This window comes from Artemia franciscana, chromosome 19 (genome assembly GCF_032884065.1).
Source record: "Artemia franciscana chromosome 19, ASM3288406v1, whole genome shotgun sequence".
Lineage (NCBI taxonomy): Eukaryota > Metazoa > Arthropoda > Branchiopoda > Anostraca > Artemiidae > Artemia > Artemia franciscana.
In genome coordinates this window covers 15,887,218-15,905,458 of record NC_088881.1, presented here as the reverse complement: position 1 = coordinate 15,905,458, position 18,241 = coordinate 15,887,218, and the positions used below count along the sequence as shown (strand labels likewise).

The 18,241-nt window shown below is 34.6% G+C and overlaps 1 protein-coding gene across 2 annotated transcripts in view; it reads right to left on the bottom strand.

The window, feature by feature from the left end:
- Positions 1 to 14,771, bottom strand: part of LOC136039339 (ATP-dependent RNA helicase me31b-like) — a 51,191-nt gene extending 36,420 nt beyond the window's left edge. The window contains exon 1 of one of the 2 annotated variants that reach the window (XM_065722966.1): positions 14,594 to 14,771. The gene's annotated coding sequence lies outside the window, so the exon portion shown is untranslated. The remainder of the gene's footprint in view (positions 1 to 14,593) is intronic. The other variant, XM_065722967.1, reaches the window with a different exon arrangement.
- Positions 14,772 to 18,241: the final 3,470 nt, after the last annotated feature.

Genomic DNA, 18,241 nt, shown 5'->3' with positions numbered 1-18,241 from the left:
ATGACTCATTGCACAATTTTCAAACAGTTCGTGGTAACGAACTGTAGTAAGGAGCGACCCGGCTCAATAGTAACCAAAACTCTAAAAAATGGAATTTCGATACCAATACCTAAATCAAAAGAATCGCATTTTAATGCTGATTTTAAATATATAAGTTTCATCAAGTTTAGTCTTACCCATCAAAAGTTACGAGCCTGAGAAAATTTGCGTTATTTTAGAAAATAGGGGGAAACGCCCTCTAAAAGTCATAGAATCTTGACGAAAATCACACCATCAGATTCAGCGTATCAGAGAACCCTACTGTAGAAGTTTCAAGCTCCTATCTACAAAAATGTGGAATTTTGTATTTTTTGCCAGAAGGCAGATCACGGATGCGTGTTTATTTGTTTTTTTGTTGTTTTTTTTTTTTCTTTTTCCCAGGGGTGATCGTATCGACCCAGTTGTCCTAGAATGTTGCAAGAGGGCTCATTTTAACAGAAATGAAAAGTTCTAGTGCCCTTTCTAAGTGACCAAAAAAATTGGAGGGCGCCTAGGCCCCCTCCCACGCTAATTATTTTACCAAAGTCAACGGATCAAAATTCTGAGATAGCCATTTTATTCAGCGTAGTCGAAAAACCTTATAACTATGTCTTTGGGGACGACTTACTCCCCCACAGTCCCCGTGGGAGGGGCAACAAGTTACAAACTTTGACCAGTGCTTACACATAGTAATGGTTATTGGGAAGTGTACAGGCGTTTTCAGGAGGATTTTTTTTTGGTTGGGGGAGGGGTTGAGAAGAGGGGGATATTCTGGGGGAACTTTCCATCGATAATTTGTCATGGGGGAAGAAAATCTCCATGAAGGGAGCGCAGGATTTACTAGCATTATTAAAAAAAAAACAATGAAAAAATAAATATGAAAAAGTTCTTTCAGCTGGAAGTAAGGAGCAGCATTAAAACTTAAAACAAACAGAAATTATTACCCATTTGAGGGGCTCACCTCCTCCTAATACCTCGCTCTTTATGCTAAAGTATTTTTAGTAATTTCAACTATTTATTCTACGGCTTTTGTGATTCTGGGGTCATTCTTAATGAATTGGGACAAATTTAAGCTTTAGTGTAAAGAGCGAGGATCTGACAAGGGGGCGAACCCCCTCATATATGTAATAAAAATATGAGAATACAAAAGTTCTTTACGTAAGCTAATTTATAAGTTACGTAGATCTTTTAATAATAAAAATATTCGTAAAAAATTAAAAATTCTAGTTGCCTTTTTAATTAACCAAAAAATTGGAGGGCAACTAGGCTTCCTCCCCCGCTCTTTTTTTCTCAAAATCATTCGATCAAAATTATGAGAAAGCCATTTAGCCAAAAAAAAAATGCAAATTTTGTTTTAATTATTCCTCTGCGGAGAGCCAAAATCAAAACATGCATTGATTCAAAAACGTTCAGAAATTAAATAAAAAAAAAACAAGTTTTTTTAACTGAAAGTAAGGAGCGACATTAAAACTTAAAACGACCAGAAATTACTTCGTATATGAAAGAGGCTGCTTCTTCATCAACGCCCCGCTCTTTACGCTAAAGTGTTTTACTGTTTTAAAAAGAAGAATTGAGAGACAGAGTCAAACTTTAGCGTAAAGAGCGGGGCGTTGATGAAGAAGCAGCCCCTTTCATATACGAAGTAATTTCTGTTCGTTTTAAGTTTTAATGTCGCTCCTTACTTTCAGTTAAAAAAACTTGTTTTTTTTTTATTTTCTAGAACAAACTCTTCCATACAATGTCCCCTTGGTGAAAAATAAGAGGACAGTCAGTCATAACTTGTGTTAAAATACAATTTATTGACAACTGTTTCAGGTGAGGTCTGTTTTCCAAGACACTTTCCACTCCAGACATGTTTTCACGACGAAAAATACAAAGTGAAAGTTTTTATACAGACTTTACTCCCCCTCTTTGGAGTTTCTTCTTCCCCTTCTCAAATATGAAAATTGTGTTTCTACAATAAAAAAAAATTAACATTATACTGCCTATAACCTATTTTTCTTATTTTTTCACTATTAGAAACGCACAGATAATTTTGCTCCCTACACACTTTGTTCCAAATCAGAATAATATTCCATATAATAGACCTCACATGCCCTCTTGCTAGGCTAAATCTACTACTACACCAGAAAAGGGCTCACATATCCTATTCTAGTACATTCCTGGTCATTAATAAATCTTCACAAACCTCATAGCTAAAAAGGTAATAAAAACAACTTGCCCTACACGTAACCAGTGGAAGATGCCTCCTGTTTCAAATACTCTCCATCTCTCAACAGCCCACCTAGATGGACCGCCTCCCAAGCTGTCTAAGATAATGCAGATATGCTCCGTGTCTTTAAATCCGCTTCTACCCCTTCCCCGAGTCAAAATTTGAGGACAATTCGACCCCATAATACCTTCAGAAAGTTTAACTTTACATTCTAAGCCATTCTTTGGATATTCTAAATATCCCATTGTCTTAGCCTGGGTAAATATTGTGCCTTTTGGTTTACAATATTACCTCAATTTGAGGCAGATTTAAAAGAAATATGCTTAGCACTTCTCAGCACTCTCCACCAAGTTAAAATTCAGAGTTCACATGGTTCGCCACCAAAAAATTACTGGAAGTTTTAACTTGATACCCCAAGCTATACCCCAGGACATTGCAGATATGCTATTTTGATACCCTGTCAACAAATCTGATAATCTTGCTACTTGACCGTGAATACGTTCAAAATTTCATAGCATCTTATACCAATTTTTTTTTCCTTTTAAGCTTGATTTTCATAATCAATTTAAGTTTTACTTGTCAAGATTTATTTATTCATTTATATTACTAACTTGTATGTTTGTTTGCTACGATTATTTATCTAATTTCTGTTCGTTTCGGGCTTTATTTATTCTTTAATAATGATTTCATTATTATTTCTTTAATAGAAGTATCAAAACTAGTATCTGAATAACAATGTCAAAGTGAAGAAAGTATCGATTATAAAGTAAAAAAAAAAAGCATCAAAGCAGACAAAGTAATCAAGTAACATTAAGCAACTTGCATAACTCATAGCCCTTGCCCCAAGGACTCGGGAGATTCAACCCTGGAAGGAAAATGATTTGGTTTTTGGACTATTCTGAACAAAAAGATATCAAAATTTTGACCAGATGCCATTGGGGAAAGGGGTGGGGCGGGCGATGACTGGTTGCCCTTTGATCACTTTTGAATCTTAAACAGAGAACTAGACGTTTCAATTTCCATCGAAATTTCTTGTGCCCTTTTAAGAGTCAAAAATGATCAAAGGATAACCAGCCCCCTGCCCTCACACCTTTTTTTCTCTAAATACATACGATCAAAATTTTGAAATGGTCATATTATTCAAAATAATCTAAAATTTAAACTAAATATAATTTAGAAACTGAAAGATCTCCCAAAGCATCCCAGGCAAGGGCTGTAACTTTTACAAGTTGCCCATTGTTAACATGTAAGATTTTTAAGGAATAGGTGGTCGTATTAACTTTAGAGGGGGTTCATTCGACAATCGAATGAGCCTGTTATAAGATATCTACGACCACCCCTTCCACAAAAATATACTTGGTAGACCTTTGGAGGCTTCTGAATAAACTCAGAAATTTAATTCAACATCATGAAGGTTATAGGGGGCAGAAAGCAGTGAAGGGCATAGGAGGAAGGCTGGTGGCCCCCAAGTCCTATTGGAATGCAAGAGAGCACTAAAACTTTCTGATTTCACATTGAACCCCCTCACAGTTTTCTACAGCCAGCCCTTCCATACAAATTGGTTAGGGAATTTTTTTCCACTGTTTTGGAGGAACCAATATTTTTTTTTTCTATTTTGCCTTTTGCACAGGGTTTCCTTTAGCCCAAGGACTGAAGGATATCAGTTTCAAACTGACTTGAAAAAAAAGCTGCTGGCCCTTTCCTTGATCCCTTTTTTGGGAGGGGGGTCAAGGGACCATACCACACGACAATTTTTTGTACATAAGTTCCTTTTGACCCAAGAGCTTGTAGCTGTATATTTCAAACTGATCGTTGACATATGTCCCAGATAATGTCCATTTTCGACCCAGAAAACAATTCCAACAAGTTTTGGGCCGATTTTACACCAATTAAAAGTCCTTTTTCATTTAAAATATTGGGTAAACAATTGGTATTTGCTTCATTTATGGCCCTCGTCCCAAGGGCTATGAGGGTCATGGCATCCCTTAAGGAATATTTTTTATTATTATTTTAAACAAAATAGCAATATCAATATTCTGATAGGATGTCTTGGGGGGGCAAGTGACAAAAGGGTGAGAAACAAGGCTAGTTCCCCTTTAATCATTTTTTTATTCTTAAAATTTCACTTGAAATTTTAATTTCCAGTCAAACCAGACCACTCAAAAGTAAAAAAGAAGAAGAACAAAACAAAAAAGATCAAAGAATTACACACATTGCGTAAACGATTCATATACTAAGCCACAAATGTATGACTGCTTCTATGTACAATACTATGCTGACTTCTTCCTTTTTTCATTTTTCTAAATATTTCTTTTAACCAGCTCCAAAAATAGAATTAACATAAATGTGCCAAGAATTATGACTAAAATTAGTTGAATTTCACACAACACCAGCACTACTTCTAGGATACTTATCTCTGCATCAGCATGCTTTACGAAATTTCTGCTGGGAATAGAATAAAGTGAACTTTATTGAAACTAAATATGTATATTTTTCTCACAATTTAGAAATTTTGTAAGCACATATAAGTGGTATCAACCTATTTTCTTTTTCTATTATAATCAGTTTTATCATGCAACACTAGGAGACTTAGCTTTGCTTGTGAAGAGAATTATAGACAAAAAAAACGATATTCAGTGTAACCCCTCCAGAGACGTGCACCCATCATACCCCGATTTACAAAAGAAAAACTATTGCGTAATTTTTATAGAATCTTTTTTAAGCAATGGAATGAGGGGTGAGGTAATTTTCTAACTCTAGAAGTCAATGTCCCCTTCCAATTGGAATTCCTGGCAATTTTTAACCATTTAAATTTTCTCCTGCAATGATGACAAGGGTTGTTCAGATTTTCTGGATATTCTTTGTCAAACAATGCCCAGCGGATAAGTTAATAATCCTAGTTTTGAATTTGGCTTTTTCAAATGCTATCAAATTTGAAATACAGTTGCTACTTAAGGGTGGGAAATATGTCACTAAATAATGTTACACAATCAGTGGTAATACTTCGAATTATCCTGTATCTTCACTTGGACAGCCCTATTGTGCAGTGTTGAATAGGGAATCAAATGTTAATACTTTTTGTTTTTATAACTTTTAGACCTGAAGAGGGCTTTAAACTTTTACCATTAGTCCTTTTTTCATGAACTGGAGAGCAGAGCTAGCTTAGCTTTTACATGGTTTATTTCCATTATTTGTGACTAGTGGACAGCTGCCAGGTAATATTCACAAGAATTGGCTAGACTTGAAAAACAAATCCAGCATGCTAGTGGAAAGCGTTTCTGGCTGGTAGTATTTGATGCTAAATTAGAATTATTAAAAATAATATCACTTAAAAACAATTTAGATGATTAAAAATTGCCAGGAATGCTAATTGGAAGGGGAAATTGACTTCTAGAGTATGAAAATTACCTTACCCTTCATATCTTTGTTCAAAACACAGATTCCATAAAAATTACACAAGAGTTTTTCAAGTGTAAATTGGGGTATGGGAGGTGTATATCTCTAGAAGGGGTTATACTGAATATCGTTTTTATGTCCATAATTCTCTTCACAAGCAAAGCTAAGTCTCCTAGTGATGCATGATAAAGCTGATTACAATAGAAAAAGAAAATGGGTTGGTACCACTTATATGTGCTTACAAAATTTCTAAATTGTGAGAAAAATATACATATTTTGTTTAAGTTCACTTTATTCTATTCTCAGCAGACATTTCGTAAAGCATGCTGATGCAGAGATAAGTATCCTAGAAGTAGTGCTGGTGTTGTGTGAAATGGAACTAATTTTAGTCATAATTTTTGGCACACTTATGTCATGTCTATTTTTGGAGCTGGTTAAAAGAAATATTTAGAAAAACAAAAATAGCAAGAAGTCAGCATAGTATTGTACATAGAGGCAGTCCTACATTTGTGGGTTAGTATATGAATCATAAACGTAAGGAATAAGAAGTTATCAGCATTTTTTTTTCTTATTTTTCAATGACAAATAAGAGAATTGGAGTTCTAATCAAATACAGGATTTTACCTGATGATAAGGTTTCAAAGGCAATATATTTGGAAAAATATTAATGCAGAACATATTATGAAGTGTAATGGATGCCTATTTTTCTTGTTTTGCTTATGTTAAAAACAAGCATTGACTAATAAAAAAAATATCTGCTCAAAGTAAAGAACAAATTTTACACTTGAAAAAATTAACAGTTTTAAAGCTACTTAATAAATTATAGTTTTTTCTAAACTATTGGCGAGCAACTCCCCCCCCCCTCAATGACGCCACTAAACATTACAAATCAATTGTTTATTTTAGAAAATGTATTCACAAGTATTTTGACCCTCTTTAGACAAAAAATTGAGTTTTGTGGCAGAAAACACTACTTTAATATGGCATAATCTCTTTTGCTAAATTAAGAGTCATCTGGAGACGATTGTCAACAGCTTTGGAAATCACTGCACCCTTAGTGTCCTTATCAGCTGACAACTAATGAACAAAGAACCTGCAGTAGCATTCACATCATACAGTATGGCTTTATCCAAATACTGAAGAGCTTTTTTTCAAGATAAAGCTGGGGGCTCAATACCTCAAGATTAGAGTTTTAGACCATACTAAATCAATTACCCTACCCATCTTATAATTTCTACTTCATAGAGTTTTGACCATCCTTGACCAAAAATCCAAATTGAAAGAAAAAACCACTTTGCTGTGGCAAAATGTCTTTTATTGCTTAATAATAGCAGTATATATTCTGATTTGCCTATAAATGGACCCTCTCCCAATATTTTACAACCACTGTAGAAAAACGGGGACATCAGTGCTTCCCATGCAAAGAAGTGGTTTTCCATGTTGTTCAACAATGAGGAAAGTAATCCACCTGTTGAGTTTTTTTACCAAAACAATTTCAGGGTTTCTATACTCATTTTCAAAATTTCTATAATTTTTCTTTGCTACAAACTTTTACTATTAAGATTAATCAAAATATCAGAGACCATGCCTGAATCAGCTTCAAAGGGAATTTTTTTCCTCACTAGTCAGTCCCTTCAAAATATATTTTTGGGACTTTTGTTTGATATGTATTGCTGCTTACTCTTTACTAGGTGTGATATAATATTCAAAATAGGCTTTAACATCAAATATTGACATAATACTTGCTCCAGCAATTAAAATTGCATCCTGGTTCTCACCCTTCAAAGCACAGACATAATTCTAGCCTATGTATAAAAGTTATGCATAAAAGTGTGTAGTTATGTATATTTTTTTTTTTAGTTGGAATCATTTTAAACTATAAATTCAATTATCATGTGTGATGAGAAATAAGTACAAATAATATGTAATTTTGCACCTAGATTTATTTCTTAAGGAAACATTTTTTATAACAAAAATACAAGGCTATTATATTCTCTATTCAATAATCTTTCTAAATGTAATGATTGAGGCCCAACTGATATATTGACTGATAAGGGGGTCACTGCCATTATCAGCTATCACAAAAAAAAGTTGGCTGATTTTTTTTATACACAAATTATCTAGAAGACGGTGTCAGGTTTCCTCAGGTAATTTTGCTTGTCTAGTCCTTTTGGGTGCAGCCACCAGCTCAGTCTGACCATTTGGGCAGGGCAGCAGAGGTTAGTCAGATAATGTCAAAGTATATTTCTCCTCAAAACTAGGCCTAACTGTGAACCAATGACAGAGGATACCCTCATATCCTTAAAAGAGGTAGCTTTTGGACTGAGCAAAGCAGACTCCCTTGCCTCCAGCATTCTTCCCTCAATAGGAATTTTAAAGTATTTTGCAAGCAGAGGAACCACATACAGATGGCATTCAGACAGCCAGAAATGCTATGCTCCATAGCCTTGAAGATTGGTTTTGCAAGTTAAATTAGACCCAAGAAGCTATTCATGCTTGTCTCCTGGATCCTGAACAAAAGCAACAACCCCTAAATTAAGAACCACACAGTGATGCTAAAAGGTAGCTACAAGAAGAAACACCAAGTCAGACATTTGAAGAAACAGAACTTGCCCCTGCAACCAAAGAGGGGGAGAATAAAAGTTGCAGAGTCTGAGGAGAATAGGCACAGCAAATTTTGATTTGACTCCCCTGTTTGATAACATGCTTGCAACTTCAACAAGTGGAGAAGATGAATCAGCACACAATATTCATCAGGAATTGGAAAGGTACATGACGGAGGCTGTCATTAACAGAAAAAAGGCTGTCCATTAGAGTGGTGGTGAAATAAAAGCAGTTGTTTTGACTCATACAACTTGCTTGGAAGTATCTCTGTTGTCTTTTCTCTCCTGTCCCTAGCAAGAAGGATTCAGCAAAATTGGGAGCATTTATGACAACAAATAAAGGTCACTAAGACCTTTAGGAGAAAATAATGAAAAGTTGTGCTTTCTGCATTACAACGTGCCTTGCCCCAGTTGGACTGGTGTTACTAAGCACTGTGCAGACTAAAAGTTTGTTGGGCTAAATTTTGCTTTTGTAAAAGTAATTACGAAACCCTCTACAAGTGGGTGTATGATGAAACATACTTAAGGGCTCTGGTTAATGTGTGTTTTAATTCAGATTGTTCTAATAAACTTTTTTGTTCTTATGAATGTTTCCTATGTGCAATTATTTTCAGTCTTGGATGAGTGTGTTTACTAAGTGAACTTAAACAAAATGTTATTGTAACAAAGCACAAGTACTACAATGTTTTAAATACAATATTTGATTTATTTTTTTGTGTTCTTCTCAAGTTGTAATTTACAAACATTTGTGAAAACCATAGTTTGCAAGAAAAAAATCAGTACTCATGTGTTATACAATCCACACTCAAGAGCTTGTATTATGAACATGTGACAATACCTGGGTTTCACAGTGTCTATGCCAGACAATTAGCTTTGACTTTGTGGGAAACTACATTTTAGCTATATTTTAATTAAATATTTAGTTGGTATTTTGGTTAGATTATGTATTCAATGTAATGTGCTCAGAATGGCCCCCTTTCCATAATTTTTGTTGTAGTTTTCATAATTTTGTTACTAGAGTATTGTATTTATCACATTTTGTTTTATTTCATTAGCAATCTCCAAACTTAACTTCTTGAATGTGTATTATATAATACATAAGCACCAAAAAATCTAATGTTAGATTGATGCTCAGGTGGTTTCAGTGGTCTCTGTTTTTCCAAACCATTGTTGCATTATTTAGAATCAACAGTTAATATTGAAGCTGTTCTTTAGTGTGTAATAGATTAGGGAGAAGCATGTCAGTATGAATATGGGCAGAGAAGGCAGGGTTTAAACTTCAGGTAAAGTCAATTTTTCTAGAGGGGAATTTATTGGCAATTATATTGGCTATCAAGCTTTGCTATTGTTTTACATTGATATTGGCATCAGGCCCAAAAAATTCATATTAGTCATGTCCTATTAATGATAGCTATCTTGAAAATTGTTTTCCTGACCCATCCCACTACTCCTCTCTTGCTCCAACAGACAGATATAGTCTTAAGACTACATATTATACTTTAGAAATTATGTTGGTTTTTAGGGGGTAAGTGGTATATGCAGGGATGGGGTATAATGGGGTCATCTATCATTCTTTAAAAAATCCAATAAAACCACCTAGTCTGGTCCATTCATTGGCAGACATGATAGTTCTATCATTTTGGTAAGTTGTTATTTTTGTTTTTCTTAAATTGACTTCAAAGTTTTGGCTATACACCAAAAAAACATTTAGGCAATAGTTTTTGTGTTTTAATTTGTATGGTTTGCAGGAATTGTGTGTGTAAGATAGCAAATGAAAGCTAAAGCATCAGGCCATGTGCAACCAATTGGTGGAAAAATATGCAGCAGTAAAAAAAAAAAATCAGGCACAATTTGCAAGTAGAGGTCACATGGTACATACTGGGACAAGGACAAGTGGTATGTAGTGGGACATGTCCCAGTATATACCACATGAAGTTTTACAGTTCAGTCCATACATGCGTCTTTTCTTTTCTGTTCTTACTTGTATCCTAATGATAAAAATAGCTTATACATCTTTTTTTCATATTTGACATCAGAATAGAACAAAATGCCACAATTTCCAAGTGCTAAGTGGGAAAAATATTTTAAATTGGTTGCTGAAAAGAAATTTGACCAGCATTTCATGATTAAAGGAGCTATTGTAGACCTGTAGACCTAGAGGCTAGCTTACCAATTAGGGCAGTGGCAGAGAAACTCAGCCCTTCAAAGACACTACCAAAAGTATTCAAAACTCAGTGATGACAAAAAAAGTGAGTTACAGTGTTGCCTTGAAGTTTGGATTTGCTTCTATTTTTATGCATGAAGAAGAAAATTGTTCTCTCAATACCTGCTGCAAGTAAGCAGAATGTATCATGGTTTGACCAGTTCAGACACCTGAACCCTTGCTTACAACAATGCCATTGTAAACAACAAGACTGTCCTAGACAGATGGACAGACTCCAAAGAAGCCAGCATAGACTGGTCAGCTGGATTTTAGGCTCAAAACCCAGAGATTTTGCTTCGAAAACCAGAAGTAAGAAGTTTGGAGCATACCACAAGCTTTAACAAGCACAACATACAGGGGTTATTCTCCAGCTTGCAGTCTTTGAAGAAAACTCTATTTACAGCAAACAACATATATTCAACTGTAATGAAATCTCAGTCACCACCGTTCATGTTCCTCCAAAGGTTTTTGCTGAGAAGGGTAAGAAAATAGTGGGCAAAGTAACCTTAGCTGAGTATGATGTGCTTTTGACTATGGTTGGAAACATCTCTGCCTATGGGCAGTACCTTCCCCCCTACCTTAGATTTCCATACAAGAAATTTCAATTCACATGCTGACTGGTGCTCCTGCTAACTCTACTGGAGGAGCTTTGCCTTCCAGATGGTAAACCAAGAACTGTTTCTGGAATATCTCAAACAAACACTGACTGACTGAAGCTAATGACAAAGGACAGGGATATGGCCCTACAACCAGACATCTTTACAGAAAATGATTTTCTAGCCTTTGCTGTAACTGACAGACCTGCACCTGATGCTTTGGATCCAGTTGAACCTGGAAACACCCTGGCTGAAACCTCAAGTACAAGTGGGCCTGAACAATCATCTATACCCATTTCAGTTTCTGTGATGTCAGAACAAGTTCAGCCATACCCTAAGCCAAGCCGCATGTATTGAGCAACAGAGGCAGGAAGAAAGGCTCAGCAAAGATTCTTACTGTCACTCCTGTGAAGACAGATTGAAGAACAAGAAGCCAAAAGAAAAGATAAGAAAGCAAAGGGTGGCAGGGCTGGAGGAAAAGTTGGGACTGTTGGAAGAGCTGGAATAGCAAAAAAAAAGACCAGACAACAAAAAAGCTATTTGTGGATTCAGAAGGAAGAGATGAGGAAAAAATGATTCTTCATGATGACTCAATGAAACTAGGTGAATTGGACAACAAAAGAGGGAAAGAAAAACAGATCTTTAACAGTGTCTCTACAGGAGATTTTTTTAAAGTTGTTTACAAAGGAGAGTATTTTCCTGGATATGTCCAAGAGAAAAAAAAAAATCAATGTCCCACTGTTTACCTGTGCCATTTAACCAAACACTTGGAAAACTATAGGTTCTATGACTATCTTAGCTCTATGACTATCTATCTTAGTTCTACTGCCCTAGGAATGACACATGGATGGATAATAGATAGACCTATCTATTTACAAATGAACTAACATCATTTTTAAACAATCCTAATAAGGGGGGGGGGGTAATGCTAGAATTGCCTCTCACTCAATTGGACTATCTCTCTTGGCTTTTTCTACAATTAGCCATGATTTGATGTCCATTTGCAATGTTGCTATGTGCATGGCCAGTCTATGAAAGTGCAATATTTGAATGTGTGTGAAAGTGCAATATTTGCAATGTGCATGGCCAGTCTATCAAAGTGGGGTAAATATATGACTATTCATATTATTGACTTACCAACAAAGTGAATATACCACTTGATGCCTTTTTTATGCTCTTTATGAATATAACAATCCCTTCTAATACCTTCTATAGCAAGTACTTAAATTTAAGCACTTTTTAACCTAACTTTGCTTAACCTTATTATAAATAATTTTGGTACTGAAAAAGTGTAGTATTATTTTGTTGAAAACAACCAAGAAAACAGCACTAAGAAACTGTATCATTATTTTGTCAGAAAACAAATGATAACTTATACTTTAATTGAAAATTTGTCATTTTTAAGAGCTCAAAAGTGCTTAAATTTGTGATAGAAGGAATTATTATATTCATAAGGAGCATAAAAAAGGCCTCAAGTGGTATGTTCACTTTATTGGTAAGTCATTAATATGAACAGTCATATATTTACCAACAGTGGAGGTGGCTGGACCAAGAAAATTCAATTGGAAGACATTTATCCAAGGGAAGATGTTTTGAAAAAGTTGTCAACTCCCATTCCAGTATCCAGTACAGCATCATACTTTGTGTTTGCTGACTGGTAGCCAAGTCTTGTGTCTAAGATTTTTTACTTTTGAAGTTGAATTTTTAATGTTGTTTTCAAAAGCCTAGTCAAAGTTTTCTACCAATACATGAATCTTTTTGCTATATCCCAGAATATACCACCTTGTGTGCCAAGATATACCACACCCAGTACTTAGTGGGACAAATGGTATAAGCAGGGGCACTTCTCTTTCCTTTTCTACCTATACAAGAAAAATTGGAAGAATTGCAGTTTATGCAGCAATTCTGGGTCTTTTATTTGAGTCATAAACCATTTTACTACTTTAATGAAAACCAAGCATTTTGAAGGTTTTCCAAAAGCTGTCTCACCATATACCAGGCTACTCTCCCCTATTATTTGTAGTGCTCAGATGTTTATTATCAAGTGAGTCTCATTTGGATACTTTGTTTAAAGTTAGTCTAAGCTTGGGCAGTACTTCCCAAGATTAGACTCAAGATAAAGCCATAAATTTGTGTTTCAGCTTTATTATTAACCATTGAATGTTTAAAATAGTTGTGCAAATTGCTAAAACAGCCTACTAAAATTAATGGCATAGCAAATTCTTGATAATGAATGATAATCTTAGTTAATAACTGAAATCATGAGAAACAAAATTGGTAAAATTCTAGTTAATTGACTTCTTGCTATCTCAGAAAGGATTTAGGTTAGGAAAATGAAACTTTCAGGGATAAACCTACAGACTAAAGTATGTCCCTGGAAGGTATTTTGAAGCAACTACATCCACTCCTTCTCCCTCTAGAGGGCCCTGACCTTTGATGACCTTTGATGACCTTTGAAAATATGTGTTATAAAAGTGAAACCTTGCAAAATAGGTCTTCTGTTTAATTGAAGTACAACAAAATTGTTTTCAGTTTCATAACTTTGCTCAATTCCATTTTATAAGGTTTTAAAGATATGCAAATACATTTCCTAAATTCTGAAAAAAAAACATTGATATGGCTCAAATTTTCTACTCAAATAACAGGAATTGCATTTTCAGAACTAAAGGCAGAGAAAAAGCAACTGGTAACTGAAAATTAAGGCAAAATGTTGTTTTGTCAAAATTTCAATAGGTATAGGGACCTGTCATTTAGGCAAATTTCAGGGCCCTCTAGAGGGAGAAGGAGTGGAAGTGGGTACTTTAAAATACCTTCCTGGGACATACTTTAGCCTGTAGACCCATCCCTGAAAATTTCATTTTCCTAACTTAAACCCTTTCTGAGATAGCAAGAAGTCAATTAACTAGAATTTTACCACGAAATCTACTACCTAAATAAGGCACAAGGGAAGTGCTTGGAGCCCTATAGCTTTTCTTGATTGTGATATATAAGGTTTCAATTAGGCTAGGTCTATTCCTTCAAATTAGGATAAAGTCTTGGTATAGGTTCAATCTAGCTAAAATAGCAGGGATTGCAATAACACAGAAATACAATGAAGGAGACCTAAAACCTATGATTATGGTAAAAAAAAATTGTCAAATTTCAGATAGGATAGTCTATGTATACTTAGTCTGGACCTAGCCTGTCATTAATGCAATTTTCAGAAACTCAAGGGATAAGGAATAGGTAGATATAGAAGTTTAACAATGCCTTCAAATGATATAGTTTATACCCTAGATTCATTCCTGGAATTTCCCATTTCAGGTGAGTTTCATTTTTCTACTTTTTTAAGTTTCAAATGTTGAAGAAACAAAAAATTAGGATGGGTTGTGGAACAAAGGCTGATATGCAAAGCAATATGACTCGAAACTTTTACTCAATACAAGGATTGAAAAGGATAAACACGATCCTTTTACAACTGTTTATTAGTAAGACTAGGCCTAGCCAACCATTGATACTACATATGTAAACAATTAGTTGATAAATCATAGGTAGTCACTGCACGAAGTAATTTGTGTAAGTTTACCTCGTATACAGATTATCAAATGACAAATAACAGTTCGTTCTTATTTTCTTAATGGATTTCTTTGTAAACCAACGTATAAGTTTTTCTTCTGCTGTATTTCAGATTGAATGAAATATTCTGCGTAAGTAATTTCAAAGATAGCGCTGATAAATAAAAAAGAATTCCCACGGAAAATCGCTGATTACTATTTAAAATAAATGTCCACAACCAATAAACTTTTAGAGAAAGGTTAGTAATCTTGTTTTTAGAAGAAGAAGCATAAATACCGCTAAATTTCAAATAAAGATCAAATCCTCTCAGAAACCACAGTGCTGTAAATTATTAGTCTGATGTGTGAATGTCTAGAGACAAAAGGGCCGTTCCAATATATTCCAAATAAAATAAAACATTTTCGACTGTAAGCAAGGAGCAACATTAAAACTTAAAAACGAACAGAATTTATTCAATATATGATAGAGGCCCCCTCCTCAGTGCCTCGTTCTTTACACTTAAGTTTTTTGAAACTTTTAAAAAAGCTTCTTATTCTAATTAAATGGTTCTTGTACTTCAAATGTTACCTTGAAGAATTGGGACAAAAGTCAAACTTTAGCTTAAAGAGTGATATGTTGAGAAGGGAGCAATTTCCCTCATGCAAGAAATAGTGTCTGTTTGTCTGTTTGTTTTAAGCTTTAATATTGCCCCTTACTTATACTTGAAAAAAAATATTTAATTTCCGATCATTTTTCAAATAAAACCAAAAAGTATGGTTACTCTCCATGGTAGATTCCTCCGCGCAAGTTTCCTCTCATATAAAATTCTCAATTAAGGCTGTTTGAATAAATTTTTCCGTAGTATGTTTTTCCAACATATTTGTTGCTTTGCCTACTATTTTCAAAGCAAGTTCTTTCCGAAAAATTGAAACTTTCCTTTCCGCTCCTAAATATGAATGTAGCAATAACACCTTTGTTTCTGATAGGATAGAGATGATAGAGCAGTAAAATTTGCCAAATTTCATCTTAACTTTTTACATACTTTGCTTAGTAGGTTATTTGAAGGAAACTCCCTTTTTTGACCTTGGCGATCAGGCACCAAATTTGAAAATTTTTATAAGGTCTACTCCCTCCCTTTCAATAAAACAGGCTTGAAATACCGCTGATCATGGTTGCGTTTGCCTTTTTTCAAATATTAGATTATATTATTAAAGTGAAATCCATTTCTTTATGCTATGTAAGTAATATAAGTTAAAGGAAGAGGTGCATTTCACCACATTTGTCCAAGGCACCCGAAAGGCTGGTTTAATAATGAAACAATTTTTGACATTGAATAAGCTCAAATTCATTACTGTTGAAGCAGGTCAATTGCTATAAGGCCAGGCCGTGGTATTCCCTCACAGACCTGAATTACCCCAATTCCATCCTAACACTTGTAAGCATTAAACAAGAGTATGAAAGGAAGAAAAGTATATTGAGTATAAAGAAGAAAAATTACAAGAGAATTTTCATGCTATAATAGAAAACTTTCTTTACCACCAGCAGCAAGTGCCAAACATAACTATGAGGCTTCTGATGTGACATTTTTTGCTATAGCTTCCAGCTGAGGTTAATTGAAGAGTTACTTTTATTCTCTAGCAATTTTAGTCCTTGTCTTGCAGCATTTAGAAGTATTGTTATCGAAATTCTATCTGGCTGAGGAATACTTATAAGCCGTCTTTGCAGTTGTTGTTGGTGTAATTGAATGGAGCTTCCAGAGTTTCTTCTCTATGCTCCGGGATCTTTTTTCTGTTTTATGATCAACATAGAAAAAAAAAATCTTCACAGTCATGCTTTGTCGTACTGATTAATCTACTACAAACAAACTAACAATTAGTCTAATACCCTGTCAAAAATCATAAAATATCAAGTAGTTCAATTATAAATACAATAATTAGTCAAAAATTCAGAAAGTGCACAAATCCAAAAATTTTACAACTAACAAAATCATTGCACTTCCTACATAAAAAGGGATGTCCTACCGTCCTTAGGAAATCCCTCATTGTAGTGGCGTCAAAAATTACCAACAAATAATTTAAAAAAAACAACTACCATTACACTTTCATCATATATATAACAAAACAAAAATTTACCAAATTTGAAATATAATTTGATTCAACAGACTGACAACTTGCTTTCATTAACAAACATATATAAAAACAAGTGGTAAATCCAATACCAACAAAGAAATAAAAATAAAACTTAAATATATACCCCCCAGCAAATAAAAAGTAAACTAGATTATATATATTTTGACTATTCAACCATAAAAAAATAAAATAATACAAAAGCCAGTAAATCATTCATACTTACACATTTTATATTTACAATTTTAATTTACAATTATTTAACAGGGGAGGAAGAACCGGACATTTTTTACAATACAATTCACGCGTTGCCATACACCCACATATACTACACTATTCATCATTTTACAAAACATCAATTAGGCCAGTATCCTTTACATGTTGTCCTAAATACTTAACTGTCTCCCTTTGTTTATTCTTTGCAACCTTTCCTAACAGTTCTTTTATTCTGAACTGAATACCACTCTTTACTACTTGTTCCTTTAGTCGTGACCTAGCAGTCTCATACTTTTTGCATTCCATAATTATATGTTGTAAATTTTCCTCCACTCCACAGACATTGCAGTCAGATGAGCCTGTCATATTCCATCTTTTCAGCATCTTTTTCGTCTTTGCATGCCCAGTCCTCATTCTGAATATTATGTCTGCAACTCTTTTTTCTGGATGCTTCATTTCATGATTAATGTATCTGTATTCAGTGATTTCTAGGTACATGTTCAGTGATCTTTTCCTGAATTCTTCCAGTTCAACTTTTTTTAGCTTCTCAGCAATCTTTATTGCGGTTTGGATATGAGGTAAAGGTGGATTTTCCATTGTTTCTTTCTTAGTAGCATCCTTGGCCATTTGGTCTGCTCTTTCATTTCCTGATACACCTACATGGGCTGGGATCCATATCAATGAGACACAGCTTCCTGTCTCCTCAATCATTCTTATATTTTGGACAATATCCCTTGCCATTGTTGGGGCTTACTCGTGGGCTACTTTGAGGTACTTTAGGCAAGATAAGGAGTCTGTACATACTAGGTATTTTCCTTCTTTTCCCTCTCTGACTATTTCTTTTTTGGCTGTATCAATAGCAAATAGCTGGGCCATATAAATACTTGTGTGGTCTGACAGCCTATGCTGGGTTCCTAGTTTTTTATAATCATCCCATATACCACAGCCAGTGCGACTTCCTATTTTGGACCCATCTGTAAAAAATTTCCTGTAGTCTCTGTAGTTTTCCAGTTCACTCAGTGCAAATTGCAGAGGGGCTGCTCAGACATTCCTGATTTTTGTCTTATTTCTTCGTGGATTTTCCATGAGAAATTTCTTTCTAGTCCTTCATTTTTTTTTTGTCTTGTCAGTTGGAATTGTGAGAGGTGACATGTTTGTTGGAAAGTCCTTCAGAAGTTTGACTAGAGATGGTGTGTTGTGAATTTCAAATCTGTAATCCATGAGGTATGGGTCCATTATGATCTCATTTTTGATAATGTCTTCTTGTTCAGTTCCCCTCTTCTTTAATAAATATTTTGCCATAAGTATTTTTCTTCTTGTGGGTAGTGAAGTCGTTG